The 14,885-nt window shown below is 40.5% G+C and overlaps 1 long non-coding RNA gene across 1 annotated transcript in view; it reads right to left on the reverse strand.

Moving 5' to 3' along the window:
• Nucleotides 1-8,283: 8,283 nt before the first annotated feature.
• LOC308193555 overlaps nt 8,284-14,885 on the reverse strand; it is a 35,282-nt gene continuing 28,680 nt past the window's right edge. Inside the window, exon 7 of the long non-coding RNA XR_013949737.1 lies at nt 8,284-13,542. This is a non-coding gene — a long non-coding RNA (uncharacterized lncRNA). The remainder of the gene's footprint in view (nt 13,543-14,885) is intronic.

The following is a 14,885-nucleotide window of genomic DNA, read 5'->3' on the forward strand; positions in this document are numbered from 1 at the left end:
AATAAATACGGGAGAGACTGTCCAATAGCAAAAACCCCATGCCACAAATGTCAAAGATTTTAAGAAATATTTGGCAACCTATGCTGTGATTGACTCTGGACCACCTTAAAGTAAAAGAGTAAGCATGCCAATAAAAACAATTGCCATCATCAGGGTTTTACATTGAGGTTGTGTTTATGTAGTCAAAGCAAATGCAAGCAAACATTTTTTTAAATGGTGTCAAATGAGGGTGTGTTCCTGTTTGGTGATGACACTACCTGCACTGTTAGAACAAGCATAGACATACTGTAGGCAGATACAGCACTGACAGTGCCTATCTTAACTATACATTATAAGAACTAGATTTTAAATACCAGCATTACTCTTCCCTGCAACAGAGGAACTGATTTGCAAGCGACAACCAAACCCAGTAAGGTTATAGCTATGATATAATTTAATTTAAAAAGTCCACAAAGATTCATAAGGACACATTTTCCACTCTCCTCTTCCTGAATGGAAATTTTGCTGTAGTCCTAGTAGTTTAACCTAAATAAGCATCCTCCTTCCTCCTAGCCTGGAAGAGAGCAGATTGCCCTTGCTTTCTGAGGTCCAGTCACATGGAAGAGAGGTCCTCATCCTTGCCCAGCTCTTCCAATCTGGCATCTTCTCCCAAGGTAAAGTTCTCCATTAAGAAAAGCCCATGTAACAGAAGAAATCAGATTACACACTTTGAAAGTGACAGGATTTTTTCTCCACACAGGGAAGGCCAAACTGCTAGGCCCCTGTCCTAGTTTCATGTTAACATACTGATGTGAAGCTGGAAATCTACCCATATACAAGAAGTCGTCAAAATGCCTTCAGAAGCGCATAAATCAGGAGCATACCAGGCAAGTAGGAAATGAATTTTTAATGAATGTTATAGCTGGCCACAGAGTTCAACAGCAGTCTATTTCCAAAGGTATTTATCTAGAAGGAAAAGACCTGGGACATGTTAAAAATGAAAGTAGAGTCTGTCAGTGTCAGTGTATCATTGAGCAGATAAAGGGATGTTAAGGAGGTTGATGGTCAGTTGTCTGTTAAACAGCACACTGGGAAGAAACACGTGCAACTGTTTTAATAGCAGATAACAGCAAAAGGATGTAAAAGAGTGAACCAGTCTAGGCAACACTGGCAGAGCTCTGCCTTTGCTTAAAACAATGTTTGGCCATGCAGGAGATTCAGAACTACCTATTGGCATTTAGGATTAGTGAAGATTTAATTCATCACGCTGCAGTAATTGATGCAATACACTGACTTGTAGTCAATTCTAGGAAGCTTCTGGGTGTAGTTTGTAATGAAACCACTAAAAATGGAATTCAGAAGTAGTCAGAGGGAGAATGCTTGAGCAGACAATCTGCTCTTGTATCTGAGGAGATTGGAGTAGACAAATTCCAGCCTCATGACATGTAATAGAAATTGCATTAATTTTGAAAGCATCCGATTGTCTTACAGTTGCAAAAAGGTCCCATAGGGACAGAAATAGAAATAAGACTTTGAACAAACAACTTGAGATCATTTTTCCTTTTTTTTTTATTATTTTATTGTATAAACTAACTCCTTCAGTCATGAAAAAAATCCACTTGCAACTTACAACTTCGTACTAGAGAAAGTAGTCCTTGTTGTTTAAATATTTACAAAACATAGTATTCTAAAATACTCAAGATTTGAATCAAATCTTACCATATTTTTGATACCTGCTAACATTAAATTCATGATATTGCAGTTCTTAATTATTTGGAAGTATTTCAGTGAAAAGTATTTTCTGTGCAATGCTATGCTTCCCACTTTTGTTTGTGTATTTCTATAGGTCTGAATAAGCAAGGACTGTAAACAGAACACTGAACTGACATCTTTATTGAACAATTCTTTTTCTTCAGTTCCTGTGAATGTTGTAGATGTGTATTTTTCTTATGGATTTCAGTAGCTTTTGGTCTCCTTTTATTAGCAACTTATCAGAATGGCACATTCTTTAAAAAAAAAAAAAAAGCCATTTTTAAAGTATTTTTCTTCTGTTTTTTCAGGTTGTGTAAATTTAAAGATAATGTATTCTGCACCAGCTCCCCAATAAGATAAAACATATAATGGCATTATACAGTAATTTGGATATTTTACTGACTTTATATTCTGGCAGTATGTTTCATGCCTCATTTGGTAGAAAACTCATTAGACTAGTACAAACCATGTTTCAATGCGATAGGTTCAGACTTCTTTCCCAACTAACTTGAGCTCCTGCCTATTTTCTGTACTTTCATGCTTGAGCTAATACATTGCAAACTTTTACTATTCTGCTTGCTCTGGTCTCCTTTACATACCATTTTGGTGGCTCTGTATTTTGACACAGACGAAAGATGAAAAGCAAATTATCCCCTTGGGCTTATGGAATAAAGTTTTCCTTCTTATAATCTGCATTCTGATGGAGCATTATATTTTACTGAGCTCCAAATTTGTGACAAGAGCACTCACTAAAACACAGAAATATCAATAGGGAAGAACACTCAAGAGTAAACATCTGAGAATTTCAAACCCAAACAAGAGTTTTAGCCATGATTTCAGATTTGATAGCTCAAATCAATTGGAAGATCTGCCACCTGAATCTAATATGTTCTAACGTCAGACATAAGTAGATTGTTAATGTGCTTATAAAATAACATTACCACTCATTAATTATGTGGTACATATACATGCATACACATATACACACACTAGGTTTCTTGGTTAATCAAGCAGCTATCTAACTAGCAGAAACCCAGGAGTGGGTTCTTCAGCAATGCCAGGTTACAAGCTCCAATTTATCAAGGATACAAGTGAGCCATGGCCCTGGCTTCAGTGTTTAGACCTGGGTCTAAACCTGAAAGTACACACAGTGTCAGGCAGAACAGAGCTGAAATCTTACTCAGTTCATCCAACAAGAATGCAGTCAGCAATGTGCTACTTGCAAGAAAGCAAGAGCTGACAAGACTGTAATTGCATCATTCACATAATAAGAGGTGGAAAACACAAGTTCCAGTCTTGCACTGTAATTACTGGGGAACAAATTTTGAAGTTTTGGGGAGAGGATATATTGGATATGTTAGAGGACCTTGAACAGACAGAATAAAAGCCTCTGTACTACATTTTTTCCTAAAGCAACATCCCAAGATAGGATCATAGGATAACAGCATCACAGAATGGCTGAGTGTATCGGGTTTACATAGCAAGGTTTTGGTAGCAGGGGGATGCACGGCTTGCCTCTGTAACAAGAATCCAGAAGTTGCCCCATGTTAGATAAGGACCAGTTTCAGACAGCTCCAAAAGGACCCACCTCTGCCCAGAGCCAAGCCAATAAGAAATGTTGTTTATACCTCTGGGAGAGCAGATTTAAGAAAGGAAAAAAAAAAAAAAAAGCACCTGCTGTTCAACAGAATCTGGGAGAGAGAAGTGAGAACCAGCCCTGCAGACCCGCAGGTCAGTGCAGCAGGAGGGCAGGAGATGCTCTAGGCGCCACAGCAGCAGTTCCCCTGCGGCTTCTGGAGAGGCCCCCGGTGGAGCAGGCTGTCCCCCTGCAGCCCACGGGTCCCACACGGAGCAGATCTCCACGCTGCAGCCCGTGGAGGAGCCCCCGGTGGAGCAGGTGGATGTGGCCTGGAGGAGGCTGCGGCCCATGGAGAGCCCCCGCAGGAGCAGGCCCCGGGCCGGAGCTGCAGCCCGTGGAGAGGAGCCCACGCAGGAGCAGGGGGTCTGGGGGGATCTGCCACCCACCCGTGGGGGACCCGTGCTGGAGCAGTTTGCTCCTGGGGGATGGACTTCATGGTACAGAGCTGTGTGGGAGCAGGCTCAGTTCGGGAAGGACGGCATCCCGTGGGAGGGACCCCACGTGGAGCAGGGACAGAGAGTGACCGTGAAGGAGCAGAGGAGATGAAGCGTCAGGGACTGACCACAGCTCCCATTCTCTGTTCCCCTGCGCCACTCAGTTGAAAGAGGTAGAAGAACGTGGAAGGAAGGAATGTGGTTTCGTTTGTTTGGTTGGTTTTTAGTTTCTCACTGCTCTAGCTTGTTAGCAATAGGTAATAAATTCTATTAATCTCCCTATGCTGAGCCTGTTTTACCCATGATGATAATTGTCGAGTGATCTCCCTGTCCTTAACTCAACCCTTGAGCCCTTTTCATTGTATTTTCTCCTGCTTTCCCTTTGCGGAGGGGGAGGGTGAGCTGTGGATATGGTGGAGCTCAGCTGCCCACCAAGGTAAAACAACCACACTGAGGTTGCCAGGGACCTCTGGAGGTCATCTAGTCCAACACCCAGCTCAAGCAGAGCCACCTACAGCTGGTTGCCCAGGAACACAACCAGATAGCTTTAGAGTATCTCCAAGGTGGGAGACACCACAACCTCTCTGCTCAGTAAATTGTCATGGGATAACTCAAGCTGGACAGAAACTCAGGAGGTCCCCCAGCCTCTCCTTCCAGGGTGACCCATTGCCAGGGGCTATTGACTATGCATTTGTCTCTGATCAGACTCATAAAGTCCCTGTAGGCCTGTTTCTCCAGCCAATCTTGGTCTCTGTGAATGGCAGCCCTGCCCTCAAGCCCATCAACCTCTCCCCACCTTTGCAGTCACTCACAGACCTGATGAGAGAGCAGTCCATCATCTCCAGATCACTGACAAAATTATTACAAAGGACGGGTCCCAGGATAGACTCTTGCAGTATCCAGCTTACTACCAGGCTCCAAGCAGAGTACAGTCTACTAACCACTTACCTTTCAGTTGTGCTAATTGTCCCACCATGTCTCAGATATTCCAATGACATAGTTTTGTGACAGCACGCTGTGCTCATGATCCTCCTGCTTGTTTCCCTGGTTGTGTGCATCTGTGTGCACACAGTTAAAGGGATATCTCCCTGTTTAGAATCTGGAGCAGCCACTAGACCCCCATAGCCATCAGTATGTCTCTTTGTGAAACTCTTTTGCAAGGGTGGAACAAGTAATCCACATCTCAACCCATCCCAAAGAAGTACTGAGAAAGCATTATGAGGAAAAGAGCATGGAATTACCCAATGATTTTTGCCAGAAATTAATATGTCATCACTCCTGATGTAAGTAGTTACTTTTGTCTCTGGTACACATTACTGACAGATATTAATGAGATTATTGTAACCAAAAGTGATGTCACAACAGCATAACTAGAGAAAAATAAAATAGGAGTAATTAATACATCAATAAATATCATGGTTGAAGGAAAAGGAAAACAAGCTTGTAGTTATTCATGATTGTTTGTAGAATATAAGAATTTGAGCAATAATGTAAGCATGCATAGAAGTTATTTATAAATTATTGCCAGGCAATAATTTCACTTTGTGCCTGTGATATACCACCCACACCCTTTTTGCTAATTGTTTCAAAACAAAAGCTCTGAATATGTTAAAACAGCTATATTTAAATATATATATATATAAAAAATAATAATTAAAAAAATTATCTGATGGTGAAAAACATCCATCTTCTTCTGTTGAAGAATCGATGTCTCCCAGGACAGAATCACTCAGTTCTGGATCAGTTACAAGTTTCTGAGATATATAGATATTTAATGATTCAGAACCGCTAGACTTCTAATCTACTGATTCAGAAGTCTAGTGGTTCTGCTAGGTATCATCTTTCCACCTGAACCCCGGTGAATTCTTCTGACTGCTTTGTCAGAAGACTGGTTTATCAGAACCAAAAGGCTGGTTCTCCCATGTCATGGCATATGGTTTGTTTAGATCTATGTAATTGCTTAGGTGGATTTATAAATACTGACAGATTGCATCCAGAGACAAACCTTATTATAAATAAAATATCAACCTTTAAGTAGAAGTAGAAACAAAAAGTTTCAATAATGAATATAAACAATTTCTACATAGCACATGACAAGGGATGGTCTCTGCATAAGGTTTTCGTGGTGTTTGTTGGGAAGACCTACATAATTTAGCTTTGACTTTTGCTTCTCTTAAGTAATGCAGGCATCTCATACTCATTCTGATAAATTCTTTATATTACACTGCCATGTCTTCCCATTACATAATGCATCGTGTATGACTTTTTTTTTGTCATATGTTTTACATATGTAAAATGTAAAATATAAAAATGTAAAAATACATATGTAAAACATATGTACACACAGTCCCATGCACTTCTGTTTTCTGATGGAGATGGATGGAAGAAAATACACAAAGAGAAAAGAGAAAGAGTTGGCACAGCACAGCACTTAATTATGCAAGCACACACAGCACATGTTCCCTTTAACTTAAATTGTGCAACAGTTGAATAATTCTGGCCCAGCACATCTGGTTTAAAACATGGGAAACACTTTAAAAATATATACCTAAAACGGGAGGGGGAGAACTGAAGGCAGTATTTACTCAAGGGTCCTCAAACACTGTATGCTTCTTTTTCTCCTTTTTTTTTTCCTTTTTTTTTTTTTTTTTTTTTTTTGCCTATTCAGCCAACTAGTTTCACCTTAACTTACTCATACTTATTCCAAGTCAGAATTTTCAGGTGAAGGTCACATCTGTAATATTCTATCAGAATATGACAATGTGAAGAGCCAAGATTATTTGCTTTTGACAGTGTCCCTCCTGTACAGTCACTTTGTTTCCCCTATCATGGATGATTTTTTCAATCATCCATGATTTTTAAGGTGGTGTGACCAAGCTGCAGTATTCTGAAACTAATTAATCTGCAGTGCATTTGTCAGAAGTAACTGCATCTCATTATGGATATATATTGCTGTAGTGAAAAAAAACAGCTTAATCTTTCTAATATCTAGTGTTACAGGATTTATTACACAGCTTCTGGTATGCTAATTTTTCACTTTTTTGAGTCTTTCTCTAATGATTGATAAATATTCTTACAGAGATGTTCAGGTGAGCTCATTACTCTCTTTTAAGCTATTTAAATTGTGATTATTAATGTCTCTGATGTGTAATCAAGACAAATGTGCACATGTGAAGCCTGGGCCACAATGAGAGCACATGGCACTACCTGTGCCCTGACAAGGTGTCACTACAGGCTTACAGAGCTACTCTGAGGCACTGCATGTTGTAATAACAAAGGAAAAGATGGGGCCCTGGTAATAAGGATTATGAGGCTGAGTTCAATATTAAAACAACATCACAAATTACTCTGATTTAAGTTAAGACAACCTGCCATTTGTGACAGTAGCACAGGCCAGGTGTTAAAGTCCAGGGTTACAGAATGCTAAAATGGTACAGAGCTGTACACCATTAATCTCACTAAAGATAAATTCTTCTCCTTCCTATATCCTCTCTTCCATGCCTAAGCATTTTTCCAGTGGTAGACATTAGCAGCTACAGAATAGAGTTCTTTGCAGATGAAGTGGAAATCTTAATTAAAAAAAATGAGAATCTACAGTTAGGTTCTGGAATCTCATTTTTTAAAATGTTGACCTTTCAGTATTAGCGTGAAAACCCAAAACTTTAATTCTTCAATGCAAGCACAGCCTGGATAACTCAGATTTTACATTTGTCTTAATCTCCTTGTATTTTCAACAGTTTTTATAAGTGACTCATGTTACCTACTGTACCATTTTCACAGAAAAAAAAAAAAAAAGTAATTCCTGTTAGACCTAAATATTTGGAAAGTTAGTGCTTTACACACAAACACTCACAGCCGTCTGCATGCATGACTATCAGTATGTGAACAATATTTGTGCTGTATTTCTCATAATTTTGTGAACTTCTTTTTATTGTTTATTTTCCTCTCTACTTACAGTGTTTCAGTTACCCAGTTAAAGGCCAAATACAATACCGTATGATAGAAAATTTTGCACATTGTAAATATTCATTGTGAAAAGCTGCAAACAACCCTAACAAATATTCGACCGGTTTGGCAACTATTTATAAGTAAAAAGTACTTTCACATAATGCACAAATCATACGCAGAAAAAGACAGTTTTCACCGTAACATATTTCCAAGGAGTACAATACCCAGCTCCAATCCATACACTTTTTTGCCCAAATATAGTTTCCCGAGATAGTTTTTCCTTTTGTTTCTTAAGCTATTTTTGGTTTGCTATCAGCAATGGCAGTATTCACACTGCATAGCAGAAAATAGATAATTAGGAGAATGAATCACCAAACCTTTTCACAGCCTGTCAATATAATATCAATACTGATAATTGCTATTGTTTATGTCATTAACAACCCATTCAGATGGGGCTGCTTAACAAAGACACGTTATCAGGTGTGGTATGTGGCTATGACACACTCATTCTAGAAGGGATGAAGTCTTCAGAGGGAAATCTCTCCTTACTCACTTATCAAGCTGAGCTGTTGAAACCTTGACACTTCCAATTTGCAGAGATCAATGCAAACCTTTCCTTTGGCGTGGATTCAAGTATCTTGAATTTCACTGCGAGCTTTAGGTTTGAATTAGTCCAAACCCCACAGTGATACTCAGCCAAAATTGTTAATTTCTGCCAAACTCACAGAGCTTTGAATGGTTTCCATTTCTTGTTAAATCAGTGGTGTACAGCTGGCTTAAAAATTGGTTCAGGTTTGGCAGCAAACTCGCAAATTAAATCTGACTCAGTTCTGTACCCACACTAAATCATGCCTAGTAAGTGCAAACCCGCACTGGGAGCGCAGGGAAATTCTGGGAGGAGCAGCCCCATGGATGGTGAGAAGAGTACACAGCCACAGGTACCAAGCACCTCTTTCCAGCTTGCTCTCTACTTAAATGGTTTGCTGGATGCTAGCAGGGGCACTTGTCAGGGGAAGCATACCCTGCTTTCTGCCACTGAGATTCCTCCTCCCCAGGCACTGAAATGCTTTCCTTTCATATACATCATGTAGCTGATCTGTCCTCATTATGATAGCAATCAGTATGTCTCTGTCATCCAGCACTGACGATCCACTGCTGTGACAGCTACTAAGGATTCAGGGATCGAGAAAGGAGGACTGTCTGCCTTGGGACAGTGACTGTGGATCCCACCTCCATCTGTCTGCTCCACCTCCATCCTCTCACTGTATGGGTGAGGAGAGACATTTCATGCTGCAGGCTACAAGCTCTGGGAGCCAAACACACAGCTGAGCCATCCAACAGGAGGGGTGAGAAGCTCCAAGAAAGACACATGGAGCCAGGAGCTACTGTGGCTTTCTCCTTTTGTAAAGCTGTATCAGTTCTGCAGGCATCAAGTCAAGTATCAGAAACATTAAGTCACCTCTGCTGGATCTGTTTTTTTTTTTTTTTTTTTCCCCTACAAAATTTAAGACTAGATTTGTTAAAACTAAGACACAATTTTGAAAAATCATGACTTTCCAGTTTTGGAAAGCAAAGTCAGTATTCTCCAATATAAAAGAAAGCATAGCCAACTAACAAATTTAGTTTTCTGATCCCAAATGCAGCCTTTGTCTTCATCTCAATGGGCTGTGATTAATGTATATGTTTATCTCCATACAGGGAAAAGTTGTATTCCAATCTTTGCTTGTCAAGATAACAATGGAGTCCAAAAAGTATGTCAGAAGCACCCTAGCTATAATTTCCATTTCCATTTTAATTACAAAGAGAACAGTGCAATAACTACATCTCCTTTTCTACCCATACTTATTTGTAAAATATTCCTGTATTTGACAACCCTCACAACTCTTGAAACAAAGCATACTTAACTGTATCATAAAGCTGGCTGCTTTAGAACATTCCAGATGATGCTTAGATTAAATCTAGTGTCACTGGCAACAAACTTTAGCACAGTGTGCACTCAAATCTAAGCTACAAAATCATTTGCCTTAAAACAGCAGCTGTTTTAAGCACAGTAATACTAAAGGAAAACAAAAATAAGAATACTTTAATCTTTGAGTTTCCTTTGGGGAATTGCCCGGTTAAGGCATGCAGCCCCTGTTTCCAGATGTGCTTACAGCAAGCAGTGCACCTGCTGTTTGTTTCAGAGCAGTGCAATGCAACACCAGCAACTGGCCTGAAAACAGAGAATCTTAATTTATTTTCTAATTATTTTTTTATAAAACAAAAACCCAGATCTTTTCCTTGCAATCAGTGTCGCTGCCAGCAATCTCAGTAGGCAAATCAGTAGGCAAGCAGCCCTGGAAGGAGAACTGCCCTCGCTGCCCCAGGAGGGTGCGCTTTGCCTATAGGACTGACATCCCGGGGGGGCTGGTGGGGTCACCTGCAGGACCAGCCACGTGTTGTCTCCACACGAGGGTAGTTTCTGAATGGCCACCTGGCAGCTTGCCCTGGCAGCCACGGCACTCTCAGGAGAACTTTCTGAAAGGGTCAGGCTTGGAGACTTGAGTTACCGTGGCAAAAAAAGGAAAAGACACCTGGTATTTTCATCTCCTTATCCTATATTAGTCCTCTTTCTCCTTTCCCTGCCCTCTTCTGAATACTCCCACTCCTGCCCTCCTCCTCAGCTGTCTGTCTGCCTCAGACAGATGTCATTGGACAACTTTTACCATAGGAGACCTCTGCCCATGTACAGCCACTAAGTGCCAGCTTAGTCAAAAAAAGGTATTGCAGATAATGATAACAGTGGTGAGGAGAATGAGATTATAAAAGTTAAAAATTAAACTATGTTTAGGAAAGGGGCAAGGAAGGAAGAGCCACGTGGAAAGGAGCTGATGGAAGATAAGGGATCCCTTCAGGTCAGGGTCTGTACCTCTTCCCTTAGGCAGGAAAATGGGGGTCAGTGAGGAACCCCTATTTCCATGCTCCTTTGTCTCTTGCTTTTCCTTCCCCCTTTTCTGTCACTATCTTACCACTCCTCTTCCCCAGCCAGCTCACAGCTTCACTGAAAGGATGGACAGTGACCCCTGAGGAGCCTCAACTACTGATATTCGCAGATGTTAAAGCAAAACACTATTTCATGTGGCTGTGAAGCTGGTGTGTGAGCTAGCGGAGATACAGTGGTGGGCCATGAAAACAGACCAAATTAGCAGTTACTAGAGACATGTGTTCTCCTTTGCAGTGTCTCCACGCACATTCCCTTAGGGATAGTACCAAAGGAGCCTCACAGAGAGAGCCCAGCAAGGCAGCATGGATCACACAGGAATTAGCACCAAGAAGGAAAAGCGTGATGGCTTCTGAAGGGACTCCGTGTGAGTTTTGCTACTTACTCCTTAACCAAATGTTTCTTTCAAAAGCATTCCAATAATTCTAACAGAAAATAGTGTGTTTAATATGTTCTTGGCGTGCTAGGACAGCTTCCATTAATCCTTCACATAGTACTAAGATTTCAACCAACAGTCATTCCCTGTATTAACACATCTTGGATTTTCTAGTCAGTACTCTATCTTCTACTGTTTAACACACCATCAAATGCTTTCCATTTCTGCTCTAGGATCTATTTCCTGCTTTATGCTAAACTTAATCCCTTTTCACATTCATTTTATAAATTCTTATTTGTTTTATTGAATTATTATGCTAATTCCAAGTCAATTTATGATCATTTAAGGACGCAGTTGTGATAGTATAAAAAATGTTATTGTTTTCACGGAGTTGTAGCAGTTATGATACAGCTATTTTTATGAGAGATTAAACACCTCCAAATTTATGGAGGTTATTATGTTTTTAATGGCAAAATTAAATGATAGCAAGAAGAGATAAGAATCAATACTTTCAGACCAGGAGTAGATAAAATCTGAAATAACTAGGATGATCTTTTTTACAGAGAGAAACGGGGAATTAATTCTCTATAGTGTTACACCAGCTTTACATCAGGATAAGCAATGCTTGTCATCCAGCAGATATATTCTGGGTTTCCCTGTCATTAAGCTGGAGACATATAGAGGAGAACCCAGCCCAAGAATTTTCTTCAGGATTTGAGAAAATAGCTTGTAGCTTTGGAAAAAGGACAATTACTTTGTAGCACTCTGAAAGACCATTCATGCAGGACGTTTTTTGAATAACTTGTTTTATTATTCATGCATGCTGGTCAGTTTGTACGTGTTGACAGTCCCTTACCAACAGGAAAAAAAAAAATAGGGGAAAGAAGAAAAGAGCACAAGAAGAGGAGAATACGGATCTGTGAAACTGAGAGTTTTTGAAGGAAAAAAGAATAATTTTAACATTTAATAAGTGAACCTTTTAAAAAGATCATCTATCTGATCATGCAGGAGAGGTCACGAGCATCATGCATATGTGCAAAGGGATATACCATTCTATGTATGCTGTAATATGGAAAAATATGGAAAAGGGGAGACTGCAACATCCTCCAGAGAAGGCAGCATGATCAAACGGCTTCTGTTAGATGTGGCTGTGTTTTGTGGAAGCAACAGACTAGTGCAGTGCTCTTTGCACAGTCACTAACACCAGCTTGCTCACAGCACTCAGTGTAATTCCTCCCTGAAATGGAGGAAATAAGAGGAAAGGGAGCAGAGTACAGCACCACTCGAGCAAGAGTTTGGTTACATTTTCACGTTAGAATGAAAAACCCTAGCACAGAAACTCAGCAGGAGCAGCAAGACCCTGCCACTCACAGGGGTGATGCCTTGCTCCCAGGAGGGGCAAGTGGGCAGCTATGAGTGTGGCCGAGGCTGGGGACTGTGCACATGCACAGGTAGGGACAGGCAGTGGGATCCCCATGGGCTTTCTGCCACAAGCCCTGAGGCTCATCCCTCCAATAAAGAGCAAAATACTACCCTCAGAGAGCTCTTGGAGGCAGCTCAGGGGGAGTTTTCTTCCTTCCAATAGGGGAAGTAAGGCCACCCTACAAATACCAAAGGATTTATTGATTTTTCATTCTCCATCAAGAGAGGGTGTCTTACTTTCATCCCAGTGTTAGGGATATGAGCTATTCCAATGGAAATGCCCTTCCATCTCATCTTTTTTTCCTGCTGTTTTTCTTACTCTGGTCACACAAAGGTAAATTAGTATGCAAGGTGGAAGGCAGAGAGGAATGAGGCAGTCATAGGTGATTTATAAAAGAAGGAGACATTGGCATCTAGGATAACATAATGCAAACAAGAATACTGAAGCACAGATAGAAACTAGAGACCTACCCTGCCCATGAAGAACACAAAGATAACGAGTCAAAGAGGAAAATGGGTTGCCTCAAAACCAACAAAAAGCAGGGATATAGACAAAAAGAGCTTTACATCTTCTTACAGATGCTGCGGCAAGTATTAAAGTATGAGGTATGAAGGTCACTTATCTAAACTTCCATCCAGCCCTAAGCAATGTAGATGTTAATATACATTCATTACTTTGAAAGCTCAGATGACTCATAAAAAATCTTCAATTTCCCAGCATTATTGTAGCATTTTATTAGTTAAGACTATAATACAGAGCAAATTCTCCCCATCATCAACATAACACTTTTTTCATGCTAGTAAATGAGTTAGTGACAAAAGCTCCATTTCATTACTGTTAATTTTTTTTTTTAGCTGCCATGTTTTTAAGCTGCCCCTTCATCATCCTTCACAATTTCCATCAGTTTAGTAACAAAGAACCATGCAACAATAGCTGCTTTCTGTAATATCACCACTGCTTCTTGGAGTTTCTTACTAACACTGATTAATCTTTGATTGCCTCGTTCCAGACCTGTAGTGGTAGGACATGTTAAAGTTAAGACACTCAGAAGTAGGTATTTACTGACCAAGTTCACAAGTAAATACCTTCAGTTAGAGCTAAATACCGCCCTGAACTCTCACCAGTGGCATTGTATGGGACATGTTAATATATCAACAGTATGTATGGCAAATTTCAGCAATTCTTTTCTTTTCTAAGAGAAGGCAATTGTACACAAGTGTGTATAGGGCACATGTTGATTATGTGCAAGTACCTAGGCACCCTAGAGGGTATCAGTTCTGCTCCCTGTACAAGTTGAGCTTGTACAAGTGTTTCTCTTATTTTCAACCATAAGAGCAAATGATGGGAGTAGATACATTTGCTATGGCATTGCAGCTTTTCCTCTTCGGTTCTTTCTGTGCTGTTTTACCCTTGTCATGAATGTCTGTTGCTCTCTCTCTCAAAAAACAAACAAACAAACACAAACACTGGCACTACCAGAAGCAAGGTTGTAACAGGTTGATTTATCACTGTCAGATGTATTTTATTTCATTGTATCTAAAATGACTTATTATTAAAGCACTTTTCTGATTACAGAACTATTTACATGTTCACTATTTGATACTAAGGAGATCATTTGTGGTTTTACAAGGGAAAATTACCAGGGTCATGTAACTTTTTCACATCTTATTTTGTATTGTTAAGGGAAAACATTGCACTCTCTTTCCCAATATAGAGTAATTGCTGCCTGTAAAAGGAAACATTTGCTGCTCCCACTGCACAGGCCATGGTTTCCATATTGATTTATCATTTTCTGAGGGGCAATTACCTCAGTGACTAGTAACTCAATGTGACAAAGCAGATAACCTTCCCACACAAGATGTCCCTTGACTGAAAACCCACCAATGCACCTCCATTTCCCTGCACTGAACACTCAGTCCTCCCACAGGAGAGGTCTATCAATTCACTCTGGATTGCACAGTTGTCCTGGTTTCAGCTAGAATAGAGTTAATTTTCCTCCTAGTAGCTGGTAGGGTGCTGTGTTTGGGATTTAGGATGAGAATAATGTTGATACCACGCCGGTGTTTTAATTGTTGCAGAGCAGTGTTTACACCAGGCCAAGGACTTTTCAGCTTCTCGCTCTGTCCTGCCAGCGAGCAGGCTGGGGGTGCAGCAGGAGCTGGGAGGGGACAGACCCAGGACAGCTGACCCAAACTGGCCAAAGGGGTATCTCATACCATACGAAGTCATGCTGAGCAATCAGTATGGGGTAGCTGGCCGGAGTGGGGGGACTGGCTGCTCAGGGATGGGATGGGCATCAGTCAGCGGGTGGCAAGCAATTGCATTTTGCATCACTTGTTTTGTACACATTATTA

This window comes from Anser brachyrhynchus (assembly GCF_964034855.1).
Source record: "Anser brachyrhynchus genome assembly, chromosome: 3".
NCBI lineage: Eukaryota > Metazoa > Chordata > Aves > Anseriformes > Anatidae > Anser > Anser brachyrhynchus.